The sequence below is a fragment of the Pezoporus occidentalis genome, unplaced genomic scaffold (assembly GCF_034315485.1).
Source record: "Pezoporus occidentalis ecotype Australia unplaced genomic scaffold, CSIRO_AGI_Poc_V1 ctg53, whole genome shotgun sequence".
Taxonomy (NCBI): domain Eukaryota; kingdom Metazoa; phylum Chordata; class Aves; order Psittaciformes; family Psittacidae; genus Pezoporus; species Pezoporus occidentalis.
The window spans coordinates 470436-488331 of record NW_026915866.1 but is presented as its reverse complement, the minus strand read 5'-3'; the positions used below and the strand labels follow the sequence as shown (position 1 = coordinate 488331).

Below are 17896 nucleotides of genomic sequence, written 5' to 3'. Positions count from 1 at the left end.
CATATGTTCCCTTTCCCCACGAGCTGCTGCAAGCTCAATTCGTGTATGGCTTTCTTGCCACAGGCATTCCACAGAGGACAGAAGGGCCAAGGCAGCTGTGGAGAAATCCTGGCTCACATGGAGCATCTACAGGCTCCAAAAGCAACTTTTTGCGTGGCCACATTTTATATTTAATAGTCACCAGATCAAATACACAAATACTGGAGAGAGTGCAGAGGAGAGATTAGCAAGAATGATCTCAAAAATGTGACCTCTGAGTAAAGGCCAAACAAACTGAGACTGCTCAGGATACCCTTGAGATGCAAAGACCAAGAAAGGGGAAAGTAACTATCCCATCGTGCTGCAAGGAGAAGCAACACGTTGTTCTCCGCGTCCTTGGGAATAGACCAAGGTGTAGAGGACTCAGCTTAACATCAAAAAGGTTCCAATCAGGCATTTTGGAGACTTTCCAATAGGACAGGTAGCACAGCACAGTTGTGCATAGAATCTCTACAGCCAGGACCAAGTAAGGCTTTTCTCAAGAATGAGGAAGGTATAGCTGACCTTGTTCCAGTGTGCAGGGATGGATCTTGAAATCTTTTTCCAGCTGTATAAGTTTTAGTGTCCTAAGAGCAAACTCATGCATCCCTGCCACAGTCTTCCCTGGAGGAAACACTTCTGTTCTCTCAGAGGCACAGCTTGGGTGTCTGGCGAACAAGAGAGAAGCTATATATGAAGTTATGGAGCGGATGAAAGTGGCTATCCAGAATTACAGGCTTAAAATTACATTCAGAAATTATGCCCAAATTTTACTGTAGCCAGTTAAACATTTTTTCTCCCACTGTGGAGCTGAAGTTCAGTCTTCTCTAGCACAGTCTCATGAATAATGTTAATGAAGATCAGGCCAATGTCTAAGCATGCCCAGTGTCTCCTAAGATCTTAGGGCCCAGTTGTATTATTATGCATTATTCCTGTACACATTCTCAACCTTCTAAACTAAGTCTGGTTAGAAAAGCTTAGGGGCTATTTTAGGCTCCAACAGGCAGACAGAAAATTTGCCATGTTAAAGTAGACAATAAGGACTCTTTGTCTGAGTAAAACTGAGAATTCCCATGATCAACGACTTGATGTAGGAGGAAGGGGAAAGCAAGGAAATTTTTAAGGAAAGATAGCCGTCTGAATGCAGGACTAAGTTTCAAATATTTGTGACTAGCATCAGTGCACTTAATAGAAATCATGCTAATATGCAAATGTTTTCAATTCAGCTACTATCTTTTCATATTTTATTTGTTTATTTAGTCATGGTGTTAACAGTAAAAATGTATTTTCAGCACAGTGCCTTCGGGGATATTAAAGAAAGTTCCTTTATTATTTCAGGCAGCTCCTGATAATAGCATATGTGTTTTATATAGAAGCAGCAGATCAGCAAAAGCATTCCCTCACAAGACATACAAATCCTGCATTTTGCATTTTGCACTCATGCAAATGGGCTAACAGAAAAAGAGGAAGAAAGACACAGGCCAGTAAGCTAGGAAAAATCCTACAGTCAAGCAACTCAAAGAGCCAAATACTCAAGCCTCTTAAATCAGGTCCTCCTAACTTGTCTTCTAGATCGCAGTATGTAACTCACACCAACTTATGCTCTCAGCTGTTTGGATATAAGTCTAGAAGCAAACTGAATACTTCAGCTTTGGATTTCACCCTGCATGCTGAACCCCATGTATCCTTCAAACGTGTCTCTGGCTGAGGGTTAAATTTTAGTTTGCATTTAAAAGCATATTTGGTGGTGAGTGAAAAACCCAGGGAGAAAAGAAACATTGCTATAACCACATGTTTTTAAAAACGTAGTCTATTTGAAACTGCCCTGAATGCCATAGAGGTAGATTAACCCAGCCAGTGAAGTAGATGAATATGCTACATGAAGCTGATTTGCTCATACACTTAAGATAATTCATTGTACAATGCTATCGATGTGTGTAAGAAAAATAAATGGTAGGGAATTTCTTCCAAGTCTATTACGTATATCCATGTGTAGTTGTATACGAGCAAAATGTGGATGAGCTCAGTGATCGCCAAGTTGGCAGCATGAGAAAGCTTCTTTGTTATGACTGTACTCAACTTAGGAACATTTTCTTCTGGATGAGGAAAGTCTCTGATGATGAATAATTTCTTGAAAGCTCATCAAGCTGTTTGTTATACATTTCAGTACTATTAAAGAAGACCAAGTTTTGTAAAAAGAAAATCACTCTATCTTACTATTATCTCTATCCTGCCAATATACAGGGTACACAGCTGACCCGAGTGGAGAAAAGCACTGAGTGTAAAATTTGTTGCAGAAACATATGCCTTGAGATAGCATTAGTCTCCTATTTGTCTGGCCTGAATCAACACTGCAATGAAAATAAACTGAAGTCTTTAGAGGCCACACATTCTCTGCTGTGTTGATGAAACTTTTAATTACAAAATGAGTGAAGCTGGTTAAAACCACGGTGATTGTGCTGCCCTAACACAATTACAGTCATTGCAGGAACATACCTTTCTGCTAGCTCTCTCCCTTTTCTCTCAGGCTCACTGCTCCAAAAACATGGAAGAACAGAATATTGAAACTCCAGAAAATGCAATTTGCATCACTGTTTTTGTGATGCCTTTGTTAATGGCCAAGATCAATAAACTGTTCAAGTGTGTTGGTATGCTTTGCTGGCTGCACACAAGTATGAAACAAACCCAGTTCCTGGTGTAGCCTTGTGAACTGGAGAAACTGAGTGTATTGGAAGAAATTCATATACACTCACAGGAAAAGTGAGGAGTTTATCTCTGCAAGCAACACTTAGAAATCTGCTAGCTGTTGAATGAGATCAGTACATTAAATGGATCACATTCATTTTCAGTGTGATTATGTCATCCTCAAAAATAGGTTGAACTCTACATGTCTTAAATTCCAGATCTTACACTTAGTCCTGTAATTTTTCTGCATGATTTTGTAACAGCAGTGTCCATCAGTGAACTCAGCTTCAAGTATGTGAAAACTGTGAGTCTTAAATTCATAATTCATGAAAATAAAACATTGCAGGAATGTGAAATAAATATATGTGAATAAAAATATCCCCTAAGAGGAGCTGCATGGATTTTAAGGGAGTTATACCAAAAATGCTTTTGGACAATTATTTGATACAAACAGTTATTAAATGCTAAGGTGACTCATATTTATACATGAGTTCTCATAGAAATGTCTGTTATATTGTATTTCTATGCTGCACAGCTGAGCAAAGAGGGATGACATGTAGTGTACTGTATTACATATTAACAAAGCAAGACATTGGCTGTGTTAGGCAAGGGGAAGGCAAAGCCACAATTATTTTTCAGTCAGCTAAATACATTTTTATGTTTCTGAAATAAGACAGCAGGACAAATCCTGAGAAGCCCAGGCACCTGATAAAATGTGATGCTGAGAATCTAATCCAATAACGATGGCCACATTTCTACAGGTATAACAGACAAGGGTCCCAACAAGACAAGGCTACACCAACAGTTGTAAATTAAGCAGTACCAGAAAACACATTGTTGTAGTCCCTACCTGTTCTCATAAACAGTTTCTAGGCATGGTGGGGAAAGATTGCTATCTCCACATTGCACTTGGTGGGCCCATATTCATCAGTATGTACTTTCCAAGGGATGTGTACTTCTTTCTTTAACTGCTCCCATAACTCTTTTTGTCACTGCAGCATATAGTTTGATGAAAAAAAGCCTTAATCTAAATAAAAGGATCTTCTTATGGGTTCCTCCCATGTACACTGTAGTCTTGTCTTGTGGATACACTTGGAAAAGTGAAGTTCTCTGAAACAGAGGAGAGAGAGTTGGCATTCATCAGTGCATCCAGCACTCCCACCCTCTTCCTCATGGCACATGTCAGCTTTCTTCAACAGGTTTTACAGAAGCCAAGGAGTGAAATATGCATGTTTTGATCCAACAGGAGCTGTGGCTGTGTCCACTTACCCCAGCAGCACTTGGCAGCCATGTGTGAGGAGCCGAGAGTGGACAGAAATGCTGCAGCCACTCCTGTGGTGAGCAGACAGTGCCTATTGCTATTGACATATGTTTCTGGGATGTGTCGATGCCCTGGGATTGCACTCCCCTCAGAGCCATTCAGGCTCCCAGGGGTTCTGCTTGTGCCACCCTCTGCTAGGGAGTCAGAAGACAGCAGAGGCAGGAGTAGCTGTCGAGGGCTTGGCTACCTTCAGCTAAGGACCTCAGCACCAGGATGAAACCACCTCCAATAGCAATATCTGATTACCTGCTTGCTCACACAAGTCACTCCAAGAAGTCAAAAGGCAGCACAATAAACACAGACAAGAATCAGACCAAATTGGACTGAGATCTCTCACAGCCTTAGTCATACCAGTAGTTCACAAAAGAGTTTCTTGCAACTCCAGCCTTGTACCATCAGTGTTTGCTTTTGTTTTTGCACCACCATATACATTGGCTGTGAATGGCTTTTTCTTCGTCCTTAAAACCAATCAGCACAAATTGACAGCATCTCAGTCACTTGCTGAAGTCCAAACAACCATTTAAATTACATGGCAAGGGCTTAGATACCTCTGCATCCCCAGCTGAGTTGTGCTATTCAGTCTTGGCACCTTCCCAAACACAGAAACACTAAATTCAGCTGAAAGGCCCCATCAGGCTGAAAAACAACCAAAACCACTACCCACTCCTGTCTGTATGGATTTGTCTTGCTGGCCTCCGCTGGTTTCTTTTCATGTTTAATCACAGCTGTAAAGACTATCTGTTTATCTAGCTAAGAACTTAAGTAATAGACTGGATGTGCTTAATGATGTGGGTGTGGATCTATTGCTCAGGACGCTCTCTGTCAGATAGACGTGTGGCTTTCAGCAAAGCCTATTGGGCCACTGGGTTTTTTACAACCCAGACTCCTGTTACACAACTAAACACACAGTTAGTGGCATCCAATGAAGGAAGCCAAGCTCAGCTCTTCCCCACACTAGCTCCTGGCTGCATGGGATCCCCTTTCACTCCAGTGTTACAGGGCAGCAGCTGGATCTCCTTAAGCTTTGCTGAAGGCTGCCTGTGGGAACAGCCTCTGAGCAGTGCTAGAGGGACCTCCAGGGAGCCCCAGGTTGGGGGGGACAGTCAGAAGCCACCTGGACCTGTCCTCAGGGTGCACTCAGTGAGCATCACAGCTGTGTGGTCAACCGCTGGCAAACCTCAGTGCGCTGTCCTCAGTGCGACGCTGCCAGTGAAGTAAAACCAGTCACATCAAGTAAAGTCCAGGAAAATCATGTAAGAATCAAATGTTGGGGTTTTATTCTCCTTTAAAAGTAATTCAAGGTTAAGCCTCCTCAGTGGCCTTTTTTTTCAGCCAGATATAATAGGCATTTCCTAAAATCACTTTGGTATTTTCCAAGAAATGATGTATTTACAGATATTTATGCCATCCATATATATATATACATATTTTTCATATTTGATAGACTGACAGCTACAAATAGTTGCATTTAATTAAGGTATCCCAAGCTCCTGGCTCTTCACATCTACACCTGTTTCACACTGATTATGTTCTGGATATCTTCACAAGCCTCAGTTGGGATTCTGCATGTCATAGTGCTCCTTCCCATGTTTCTCTGGTTCCACTGACAGTGCCTACACATTGAGGTTCATAGGACCGTTCTTCTTAGGGACACATGTAAATCCTGTTGATTGGTTTGGATTTTTTTTTTCAAAGTCCATGTTTCTGTTCCATCTGAAATTCATAACTGGTTTCAAATCTAAAATATCATTTGAATGTGCAGTTTATTTCTACTGAATTAACAGTTTGCCACATCTGAAGGCCCTTGTAACCTCTGTTAAATCATGGCTTACCTGAGACTGTTTTTCCAATGGTACTACACAGAAAAGAAGTACCCACTGCAGCTGGCAACTATATGTAGCTTGCTCTAGTATTTTTGTGGTGAATCTTGGGGCCAGCCCACCATGTAAATCCACACTCCTTTGTTGGTGCTGGTTTGTAGGAACCTGGTACCATTAATGTCTTTCCAAGTCCAGCAAAACAGCTCATCAGTGGGGAACCCACTGGCCCTGCTTTGCAAGTGAAAGGCTCATCATGAAGTCTTTCAATATCAGCAGGCTATTTAAAAATGGAATTTGTGGCACTCTGCAAGAGACTTCTGTAATTTCAATTAGGCTTTCTTTGGAATGGGCTATCTGAGAAAAGAACAGTTTTGGAAAATAAAGACTTTATCTACTTATTAGCAAGTCAATAAAAGCCATGAAGACTCCAAACTTCTGCTTTGGCTTTGTGTGCTTTAACATGCCAAACAACCTAGCTTCATTTGAAACTGGTTTCAAATTACTTGCAGATGGCTGGATGTAGATGAAAGACTGCATAAAGGTGTTCCTTATTCTATTCTCTACTCCCTAGACTATTGGGCTATGTGCTGACACTTGGATGCTTGTTTTACAATATCATTTGACATGTGGGATTTATGTGTCAAAATTTCATTTAAAGCCAAGAAAATGTCAACTAGCAAGTACAGAGAAGCAGCAAAAGACTGTGCTTTTCAAGACAGAAGTCAGCGAGTCAGACACTGCCAAGTCTTAACCCTGTACCAAGCACACACAGACAAGAATTTGACCCAAGTGCCAGCAAACTAAGATTCCTTTGGTGTGTTCTGCTGAGATTCCATTACTGCCTTTATCATTAAGAAAATAATGTAATAAAATGAAACCTTTTCCCTGAATGCATTAATAAAGATAACTTGTTGGTCAAGCTCCAAAACCACTGGAGCCACATTTAATTTACTGTTTTTATGGATTTAGGATTTGGTTTGCTGCTATGTTCCGTCCACTGCAACAATATAATGGGAAATTGTAATGGCATGTTTAAAAGAAAGGGTTCATAATCTATCACTGAAGCTTTAAAATGTCTTGTGCAGACATCCACAATTAAATGCTACCAAAAATGGCATTTCACATGAATTCACCACAGCTCACCAAAGGCAAAAAAGGGAAAGATCCAAATAATCATCAATACAGCTTTTTGTGCTAGTCACCTTAAAAAAGTTTGGAGAAGAGAACTGCTAAAACAACTTTTACGGGCTTGCAACACCACTATGCCTGTCCTCGTATTAACCGTGTCTGTGTGTTACTTCATAAAATATCAGATGGCATATCGCTTTATTTCCAGTCAATAAAAATAATAATGAGTTGTGTGAAGGTCTTTCTGATACTTCAGTTGCTCAGAAAGGTGATGATCTTTTGTCTGCGCCTAGTTCAGGTGGTGGAGACTTTGCCATGACCAACACATAAGGCACTGAAAAAAACAGAGCACCTGTGGAGCACAGGACCACAGGCCTATCGCATCATTACAGGGATAAAGGTGATGTGAAAGCCTTGTATCTATCAATCTCCGCATGAGAGCCCTGCTTAAAGGGCTGACTCTGCAGCCCCTGCGTTGAGCAGAAACTGCTCCAACAGCTGCAGTCACTTGGGCTTGCTGTTGCCTTGTGATGCAGGAAAAATAGGAAATTGGGTATTGGCTTATTTGAAATGTCCCTTACCTGTAAAGGAGATCATTCTTCAGAGTAATGCATTAAGGCAAAATGCCAGTCTGAAGGGTTAGACATAAATTGGCACAGCTTCAGCTCACAGGCAAAAGATGGGTTCAAGCTATCCTCCAAATGCCACTTGTGTTTCTCCCCCATCCTCCCCAGGCACCCTGAGCCTCTTCCTTGTGCTTGAGCTTTAGAAGATAACAACAGTAGCTTGTTCTCTGAACTGCTGAGCAGTATCCCATGATACCATGATGTGATCCAGCCCCGGCTGAAAACAAACCAAAGCTCCTGACAGAAAGTGAACATGAATCCCACCTGATTCCTTTGGATTTGTTTTAAGATTGTGGGTTTTGTTAAAGAATGTCTGACAAACCCTTTCAAACGTGCCCATCTCTTCGCTTTTGGGCAAGGAAGGAAGGAATTTGTCATTTTAATTTTACCATCAGGATTGATTAAATGCTTTGTAAGTTGTGCTGGATAAAGGCATTCTTCAACCCAGGTGAAACCTTATTTAGAAAATGCATCTTGTACAGAGACTTGCTCTAGCTGCAGAATTAAACAAACACGGTTTTTATTTGTGTTGAGGAGTTTCCATTTGTGCAGCTTTTGCCAGAAGACTGAAGAGGCCTGTGATGTGTAATTTACTGCTCAGTGATTTTAAAGATGAATATTTGGATTCTCATTGATATTTGATTTTTATTGCTCATTTTGTTACGGGGAGGTTTCCACATGCTGCTTTACATAAACTTGGTCTGGTTTCTTGTTCTGTCCTCAGGATACAGCATGTCTTTCTTCACTAAGAGTTTAGAAACATGCTCTGAGTTTGGGTTTTAATTATCTATTAACTCCTTGCTGAAGGTAAATTCTTTATTGTTGGGATTTCTGTCAGTGGTCTTAGGACTCCTTACCCTTGCAGACCTGGTGAACAAGGCTCCCCACAGCAGCTGCAGCAGCAACTGGGCATGGGGAATTCTGCCCATATCCACACTACTGCATGTCCTAAATGCTGAAGCCTGCAGTTTTGCCAGCATGGGCCCACCATGACCAGTGAGCAATTGGTGAGACCCCAAACAGCCCAATCACACCAGTGCCCTTTCTTCCAGCTCAGCTTTGTCACTGTGTGGATGCTGTGAAATCCACCCCAACCAAAGTGTCTTTTAGGAAGCTCTAATGGGTGAAAGTCCACAAAAAGTCCTGAGAGACCTGAAGTAGGGCTCAGATCAAGTGTAGAAGGTTAAATCCAAACCACGAATCCTGACAGCATGGAGCTGACCTACCGAGAAGCACTGGGACCTGGATGCCTCATTGACAAAGGCCTTCTGCCCACACTAGATGCCCCATTGACATGGTCCTTCTGCCCACACCAGAAGCTGCCCCAAGCCTTGGGGCTTAAGCCAGGTCAAGGCCCACTAACAAGATCCCCTTATAGGGTTGTTCCAGTAGGTGTCCAAGGGCATGCCTAATAGATGGTGTCAGAATTTTCAGAAAATGCAGGATTTTCAGAAAATACAGCAGCAGTGCTCATGACATTGGAGGACGGAGAGAGGGTGGACAGAGGGAGGCGATACCCCTTTTAGACAAAAGCCAAGTGGCTGTAACGCTCTAATGAATAAGCAAATCCACTTCATTTCCTCCTCCCCATGGACGGTTTACGGCTCACCAGGTTCCCCTGACTGTGTTTCACATAGGTGCCTAATCAAACAAACCGTTCATGAAATAAGAGCTGACTGAGCAATATTTCAAATCCTGAAACTCTACGTACAATAGAAGCTGTTTTAAAATTACTTGCCAAATTAGCTCAAGCAAGCCAGAAGCACTAACTCATAGCCAAAGCACTCAGTGCAAGTTTGAAAGTTGAAATAAAACTTTCAAGGGCTCTTGAAAGAACAGGAGATGAGGGAAATGGCATTCACATTTATTACAGAAATGTAATTCATAATCCCAGCAGTGGGAATGCTAATGCCTTTTGATTGATTACTGTGGTTTCTTTGTGAAAGCAAAAGATCTCAGGACCTGAGGACACTACAAAGAGCAAATGAATGCCCTGTAATCATGGCTATGATGCAGGAAAGCAGTTAGGCATATACCGAAACTAAAGTACCTGCTTAAGTGCTTTGCTGCATAAGGTTGTGTTTACGTCAATGAGTTTTTTCCTGCAATAACCTGTGTCTTGCCTTGTTCTTGCATTCTGTTTCTGCTTCATTTGATTTTAAGAAGAATAGCTTTTCAGACATGGCTAAAAACATTTTAAAATATTTATCAGTAATGTTTCTTATCTGCCACTAGTTAAGCATACAAGGAGTGTCTCTGAAAATAAACACTGATTTCAGCATGTCTTCTAGCATTTCACATGAAGAGCGCATGTCTTCCAGCACACCTCTGAACACCCCTCTTGACACCAGATATTTTCACCCAGTAGTGACCTCTAGCTAATTCCTCCCTCACCTTCTTGCACATTGGCTTGTAGTGTGGAAAGGTTGTGGCAGGCAGAAATACCTGGCTTGTTCTGTGGGCATTCCACCACAGCACATGAACCATGTCCTATTTGTTGCTCTCTTTATAGAAAGTGAAGTTTATTTCCTGTCTGACACACACAAATAGCGCTGAAGGCCAAAAAGACATCCAGAAAAGTCTGGGCTACAATGTAATTGCATTGCATCCCTCACTGATCCTTCTTATGAGTACCTGGTGCAGCACACATGGTTCTTTAGGCCATCATCCAGCAAAGCACTTTAAGCGCTCTCTTAACTTTAAGTATATGATTAATCCCATCTATATCTACAACAAATAATATGCTTCCTCTCACTGCCTCTGAAGTGGATAGATCAGATTTTATCAAATCCATGCATTTATATATGTATGGATATATATAAAATAGATAAAAATAGTATTTTATGTCCACATGTTGGGCAGTTTATTGTTGATAAACATTTGAATTCTTAGAAACGGGTAACTTGGCACTGAGCATATTCCTTTCGAGCTAGATGTTCTCTAGACCTGAGGTTTTAAACATACACCATCCTTCAGCCAGTCTTGTACAAGAAATACAGCAATTTTTAATTTGATGGGAAAATGCCTAAGTGGATTTTCCTTAAAGTTTCAAATATGAGAAGTATGTGCTATTGCTGTTTTGGAGGGAACGACTCATAAGCACCTGCAACTAAAGTTGTCAAAAGCAAATGCCATGCAGAAATATAAACAGAGGGGTTTCAGTGTCATTTCACGGCATCAGCAGTAAAGTAAACTGTGACCAGTCAGATAAAACTATAAGGTCTGTATTAGTGTATCATGATTCCCGTAAATTTCTCCTATGAATAAGCATGTTTTAAATTAAAGACTGGCAACTTATTTCTACTGGCTCCACTCTTGTCGCTTCAGCTACACCCCCACCCTGGGGATCACAACAGGGGGTTATTGCCTGCATCTGACAGCTGCCCCTGGAATAATGATAAAAAAAACCCAAACCAGAAAAAGGGGAGAAAAAAGAGAGAAAGGAATATAATTGCTAAAACATGGGCTGTACTCAGAAATTGCCTTTTTTCCCCCAAGTAATATACTTTGGAATCTCAAGTAAATGGAGTGTATAATTCTTTGTGAAATGGACACAGAATTAACGCAGAAACAAATATTCAGAAACACAAACTGGCACACGCACACATATGCATATACATCTGTGTTTTACGCAGTCACACACAGGCACTGTGATCCCTTTTATCCAGTTAATTGTATGTCTTCCCCTAACATCTTACTTTCTGTACTTTCAAAGCCTTATTTGTTAATTAAAAACACCTATTTCTTTTCCTAATTTTTCTTTAACGACAAAGCCACAGCAGACTTGTGGTAGGCTTCTGGAGTGCAATTACTCAATTCCACAGCACCAGCCCCTTTTCTTTTTGGATGGTAGTCACAGACTCCAGATGCCAATGTACTGAGGCTAATTTTTTCCATCAGCAACATCTAGCTATTTGGCAGGCCACTCTGGCATTTTTGCTGGCTGCCTCAGAGCGGTTAAATGGCAGTGCTCTGCATATATTGCCTGGGAAACTGATTTACCTGGGTGGTATTTTAATCAATGTTTTGACTTACCCATGCATTTTATGCAAAGGATTCCTACTAATAAACATGCCTGTGTATTATCTGATCATTAGATTTCCCCAAAGATATATTCTTACGTGCAAAGTCCTGCGCTTAAATGTTCTTTTGTAATTCACAGGCTCTTGTGGTCACAAATCCAGGGTACAAGGATTCCTGCACCCCTGTATTGAGGGGCAGTGGAAGCCATGCAACTAATTCTCCTCAATTCACCAGCCAACCTGAGAGAGAGAAGGGAAATTGTTTCAGGCTGACCCCAATTTCAAATTGCATTTGTTTGTTTCATCATCAGAATACTTCCCTTCTCAATGGTACTTCCAGTTGACTAAAACGTCCTACAAAACTTTTAGTACAAACTAATTTTCAGGTAAAAACCTATCAAAATTCTATTTTTTCCAATTTGCTTATCAAATGCTGAAAAAAATGGTGTTCTTTTTTGTTTTTTTTCCTTCTTTTTATTCAGACCAGAAACATTCATGGAGTTTTACATGAATTTACAAGTAAATGTACTTGCCTTGAAGCTTCATGTTTTTTATCCATACCAAGTTATTAACTTCATATTATACCACAAAGCTGATACAAAAATAGAAGATTGGTTCTCACTTAATACATATATAGGTGTGTGTAAAAACTCATAAATACATCCATATGCATATATATATACATGCGTGCTGTGTTGAACTATAGTGCATCTACATGCTATGCAGAACCATTCTATGATTCTATCAGCTGCCCAACATCCGTTGCTTACTTGAAAATATATAATGCCTGAGTTGAATGACATAAAATTGGACCTCAGTAGAGGCAAGTAAGGGGCACAGTTCAGTCAGAACAAGGGCAAGGCTGCAAGGACAATAAAGGCTCTTTGGTGCCCCTGTGGCACTAGATGGCCAGGACAGACCCTGGGACACTTAGGTTAGATACCAAGAAAAAAATTCTCACAATGTAGCTACTTAAACACAGTCCAAGCCTGCCTGTGGAGGATGAAGATACTCAAGATCAGACCCAAGAAGTGCCTGTTGACAAAGATCTGGGTCCAGTTAATGTTGCAGGATGACAGCCCAATCTCTACCACAGCTCTGAGAGCCTAGAACTCCAGGCTTGCTCTCCTGGGAGGCCCTCACCTCTTTCACTGGAATTTGTCTCCCTTGCAAGTGAGAGACAACAGGCCATTGCTTACATCCCCTATAATCAAAACATCAGGCACTTTCCAGGGAATGATGAACAGTAGTCTCTCCTCATAGGAAGCCAACCGTGCGCTGCTGTTCAGCTGAAACGCTGGACGTCTTTCCCGTGAGCTGAATCACAATGATTAAGCTTTCTGCTGGTTTGTATATTAAATCTTCCCATTGTAATTAGGGGTTCGGGAGGAGAGCTGTTTTCTTTGGAATGAGAAGGGTGTCATTTTCATTTTTTCCCTTTGGCACTCCCTCCTTTTGGAAAAGACCCCCATGGAGCTGAAACGTGGATAATTTGGGTTTGCATCAGGAAAAGCACAGTGCATCGTCTGGAGGACAAGGCGTCCCTTGGCTGCAGGGGCCATGCTTCAGGCCAGGCAGAGAGCCATGGGGCAATGGTGGCTCTCCCCCTGCCCATTATGGTAAGCACTGTCCTTTTCACTGTCCGCACACTGCTCGGAGCAAAGAGCAGGTCTCCTATCCACCCCTGCAGAAGCAGTATTTTTTGTGTATCTGTGTTGTGAGGGTGCAGAAAGTGCCAGGAAAAAGCACCTCGTGTTAATGTGCTCTCAAACCCCTCTGCATCCCCCCAGAGTGATGGCACTGCTGGGTCAGCTTTACACTCTGTGGTGGTCTTTTTCCACAAGAGTAACGGGTTTGTCATGCCAGGGCTTTTCTTCCTGTGCATTTTCCCTGCTATCCCAGGTGGTTTCAGGGCCTTGTGAAGGCTGTCAGGTTCACAAGAGCTGTTGCTGCCTCCCCTGGAGCTGGTGACAAGCTACATGGATGACCACAAGATCATTTTGTCTCATTCCTGTGCCTGGAGCCTTTCTCCTCCCCACTCAAAACTACAGCCTTACACAGAGCTACCGAATGGAGGTGAAGCATTAAAAGACATTTTGCTCTGTGACAGTGAAAAAAATACAGCAAGCAATCATAATTTGTAGAAAGTAGCAAACAATCATTTTTTTGTAGGACTGAGCTCATCAGAAGGACAAACTTTCTCTGAAGTAAGATTTCATATCCATCCTTGACATGGTAGCATATGATGTCCATCTTCTCACCAACATACCACAGTAGGAAACTGCAACAATCTGATTTTAAATAACAGAGGGCAGGTCCTCTTCAGTATGAGTTGAAAAGTCTTCCTTTTGCCTTCACCAGTGATTTAATTTGATGCGCTGGACTGTGCCCAAGTGTCAGCAAATCACCTGCAAGTTGGTGCCTCCCTGCTGCAGGTGGAGCCCATGAAGAAAAGCTGACAGGGCTCCCGCTGGGTAAGAACACGCTGCTCCCTCCATTTATCAGTTTCACAAGAAGTCTGCCAACAGCTATGGGTACCTGCGTGTTCCTGTAAATTTGCCTATGACTCCTTATGGTATAAAAAATGCATCATTTTCTTCTTTAACAGCAGAATTTAAGAAACTTAATCCTTGTGTCAAATGCGCTACTGCAAAATTCTGTATCATTCATGAGCAATTGTATAGCACTTACAGCCTGACCTCCACAGCTGCTTATCAATCTCCATTTCTAGTTAACTCAGCTGGGTCACCTCATTCTCCAATGCCTTTGGCTCAGTTACATAGTCTTACAACAGATAAATTTAAGAGTTGGAGACCCAAGGATTAAATTGTGCAGGGTATGAGACCGAGATAAAGGTATAGAGGCCCAAAGAAGTAATGGTTTGATGTCAGCTGTTACCTTGTGCTGGCATTCTTGGGTCATTCAGAAATGTAAATTGCACATGCATGTTCTGTTGATGTTGCTACTTGTCCCATGAAACGCTTCTTCTTGGCCAGTGACAAGTCCAATTCTGGAACACAAATCCTAGTGCTGTTTTATCACCAAATGCTGCCACATGGAAGATAAAATTTGCTATTCTCCCTGTTTTACTGTCAGCCCTTTCTCCCCCAGCAGCTTGTCACATGCCATTCCTAGATTATACAGCTTTCATCTACCCAGTGGTGGATGCCTGGCTGCTGTGATTTTGCACGCTCACAACCGTTGCTTATGGGGAAGACCCAGTGTCTTTTACCCCATTGATACAGCTGATGATCACCCTGTTGCAAAGACCGCTGGTGGGCCACTGGGAATAGGAAGATCCAGGGCTGATGGTGAGCAGCAGCACTGACAATGTGATACCGTCATGTAATTTTCAAACTTGAGGCTACAGCTTCTTGTATCCTTAGCCAGTAACTGTTGGACAACTGCCTTTGTACCAGCTTGTCTCCGACACCGCAGGGCTCCATCTTTCCAAGAGTGGCAGCAGCAGAAAGGAAATAGGAAGAAATCAGAAAGAGCAGTATGACAGGCTTTGCTTGAGGGTGGCAGTGCCTCATCCTTCACTTTTACTTCTTTATCCGTCACAGATGTCAGTAGGCTATGGCTTCCCAGACTCCTATGAGATCAGGCTCCAAACAGGAGAAAACAGATGAAGGTTCTTAAGTGAGGGAGAGAAATCAGTTACCATGATAGATGGGTTGTAGCAGCTGGAGGTGAAGAAAAGATAAACAGCCAGTGAGCTCTCCTACAGCATGCAGCAATAGTCCATGTAAGGCAGCTGTAGCTGGGAGGGTGTTTTCAGCCACATGAAGCATCCATGACAAGCAGAGACAATGTCCACCACCAGCCAAGGGTGGTGCCAGGAGCATCTCCTGGCCGACTGTTGTGGTTTAAACCCAGTCAGGTAACTCGTTCACTCACTCCCCCCCTTTCTTGCCCTCCCCCTGCTCCCGGAGGGACGGAGAGGAGAATCGGAAAGAATGCAACTCCCACAGGTTGAGGTAAGAACAGTTTAGTAACTAAGGTATAACACAAATCACTACTGCTACCACCAATGATAATAATGATAAAGGAAATAACAAGGGAAGAGAATACATCATCTCACCACCAGCCGACCGATAACTCGCCCCCCCAGCCCGACCAAGCTCCGACCGATACCTCCTCCAGCCCTGCAGTCTCCCAGCCCTTCCGGCTACTCCCAGTTACATCCTGGGCATGACGTGCTGTGGTATGGAATACCTCTTTGGTCAGTTTGGGTCAGGTGTCCTGTCTCTGCTTCCTCCTGGCTTCCCCTCCTCCCTGGCAGAGCATGAGGCTCACAAAGTCCTTGGCCAAACCAAAACATCGCTTGTTATCAGCTCTGTTCCCGAGCTGAAAGTCAAAACACTGCACTACACCAGCTACCAAGAAGGGGAAAAATGACTGCTACTGCTGAACCCAGGACATTATCCACCCCTTATTCCATACCATTCACGTCATGCTCAGATCCCACATTTTCAATATACCATCACTCTTATCTCGGTGCACTCTTATCTTAGTGCATGGACCAGTCCCTATAAAGCTGCTGTGTCCATCTGGTCCATGATGTCAGGCTCCATCTCTTGTAACAGTCTTCCAGAGCAGGAGAGACTGTGTGCAGTGTTCACACTCGTGAATAACCTGGGCAATAGTGTCCATTGCTAAGTCCACCCCTCGATCATAAGTCCATGTCTGTGTTGCATCTCTGCTCTGATGGCCTGAAGTGCCATGGGCTGACCAGACTCAAAATAATTCACTGTCCCCTTAAGCACTTTCTGCAGCTTGCTGCTGGGGATTCCATACAGCTGCCTTCCATCTCCGACGCTTCCAAAGCACTGGAGGGGCCCAGTGGACTAGATACTTGCCCATACTGTCACCCACACCCTGCCACTCATCACTGTCCAGCCTTGGAGAAAACCTCTTGGTCACGCTATATTGTTGTCTAACCCCAGACAAGACCCAAACCTGACTCTGCTTAACTTTTGAGATCAGACAAGATGGTTGTGGGTAGAACACAGCCTGTGTGTGTGCCAACATGCTGATCCCCATCACAATCAGCAGGCAGGTCCCAAGGACACCCAAAGGCCATTCACAACCTTCAGAACTCTCAAACGATGCTGCTGTACTTGTCACTGGGGCTGGTGCAGCTGCTGTGCTTGCCGGCTCTCCCACCGCCAGCTTCTCTTTTCCTGAGTCCAGCTCTTCCTCCTCTGCCTTGCTGGGAAATGCTGCGTGGTCTCCTGCATCCTCCTGGGGCTCGGCGGGCGGCTTTCGGGGGATGCTCTCGGCCGTCGCGGGGCTGGGCTCGGCCGCGGGGCTCGACTCCTCCGCGGGGCTCGGCCCCTCCGCGGGGCTCGGCTCCTCCGCCGCCTTTTCCCGCTGCTCGGCAGCCGCCTCCTTCCTCTCCCCGACCGCCCCGACCTCCTCCACCGGCAGCCGTCCCCTCGCGGCCTCCGGCCCCGCTCCCGCCGCCGCTTGGTCCCCGGGGCCGCTCTCCCGGGCCGGTTCGGCTGCCGCCGGCTCCCGGGGCCGCTCCCCCTCGGCTCCCCGCAGCCTCACGAAGATGGAGAGTAGGGTGAGGGCCAGGACGGTGAAGAGCAGCCGGACGGCCAGGTACAAGTCCACGGCCACGTCCGTCCCGCCCTGCTGCTGGAGCCCGCCCGTATTACAAGCCATTGCCATAAAGCACAGTGAGACAAGAACCTTAGCCCAGGCCCCACACTTGATAAACACTAACACAGCAAATACCGGCTCTACGTAAGTTACAACATTCTGAAGCTGTGAGATCAAGCAAAACAACTCTGAGAGCCAATAAATCAGCATTGTGACGAGTGACTATTAATCCAGTCAGATCTGTCGTTATCTCAACCCTTCGTGCCCCACGTTGGGCGCCAAAAAGAACTGTTGTGGTTTAAACCCAGTCAGGTAACTCGTTCACTCACTCCCCCCCTTTCTTGCCCTCCCCCTGCTCCCGGAGGGACGGAGAGGAGAATCGGAAAGAATGCAACTCCCACAGGTTGAGGTAAGAACAGTTTAGTAACTAAGGTATAACACAAATCACTACTGCTACCACCAATGATAATAATGATAAAGGAAATAACAAGGGAAGAGAATACATCATCTCACCACCAGCCGACCGATAACTCGCCCCCCCCAGCCCGACCAAGCTCCGACCGATACCTCCTCCAGCCCTGCAGTCTCCCAGCCCTTCCGGCTACTCCCAGTTACATCCTGGGCATGACGTGCTGTGGTATGGAATACCTCTTTGGTCAGTTTGGG

At 43.8% G+C, this 17896-nt stretch overlaps 1 long non-coding RNA gene across 1 annotated transcript; it reads right to left on the bottom strand.

Annotated features, from left to right (window-relative positions):
* Positions 1-4750, bottom strand: LOC134173449 (uncharacterized). Its single transcript, XR_009968257.1, has 3 exons — positions 3973-4750; positions 544-686; positions 1-126 (listed from the first exon to the last, which is right to left on the bottom strand). It is a non-coding gene; the product is annotated as an uncharacterized LOC134173449 (long non-coding RNA).
* Positions 4751-17896: the final 13146 nt, after the last annotated feature.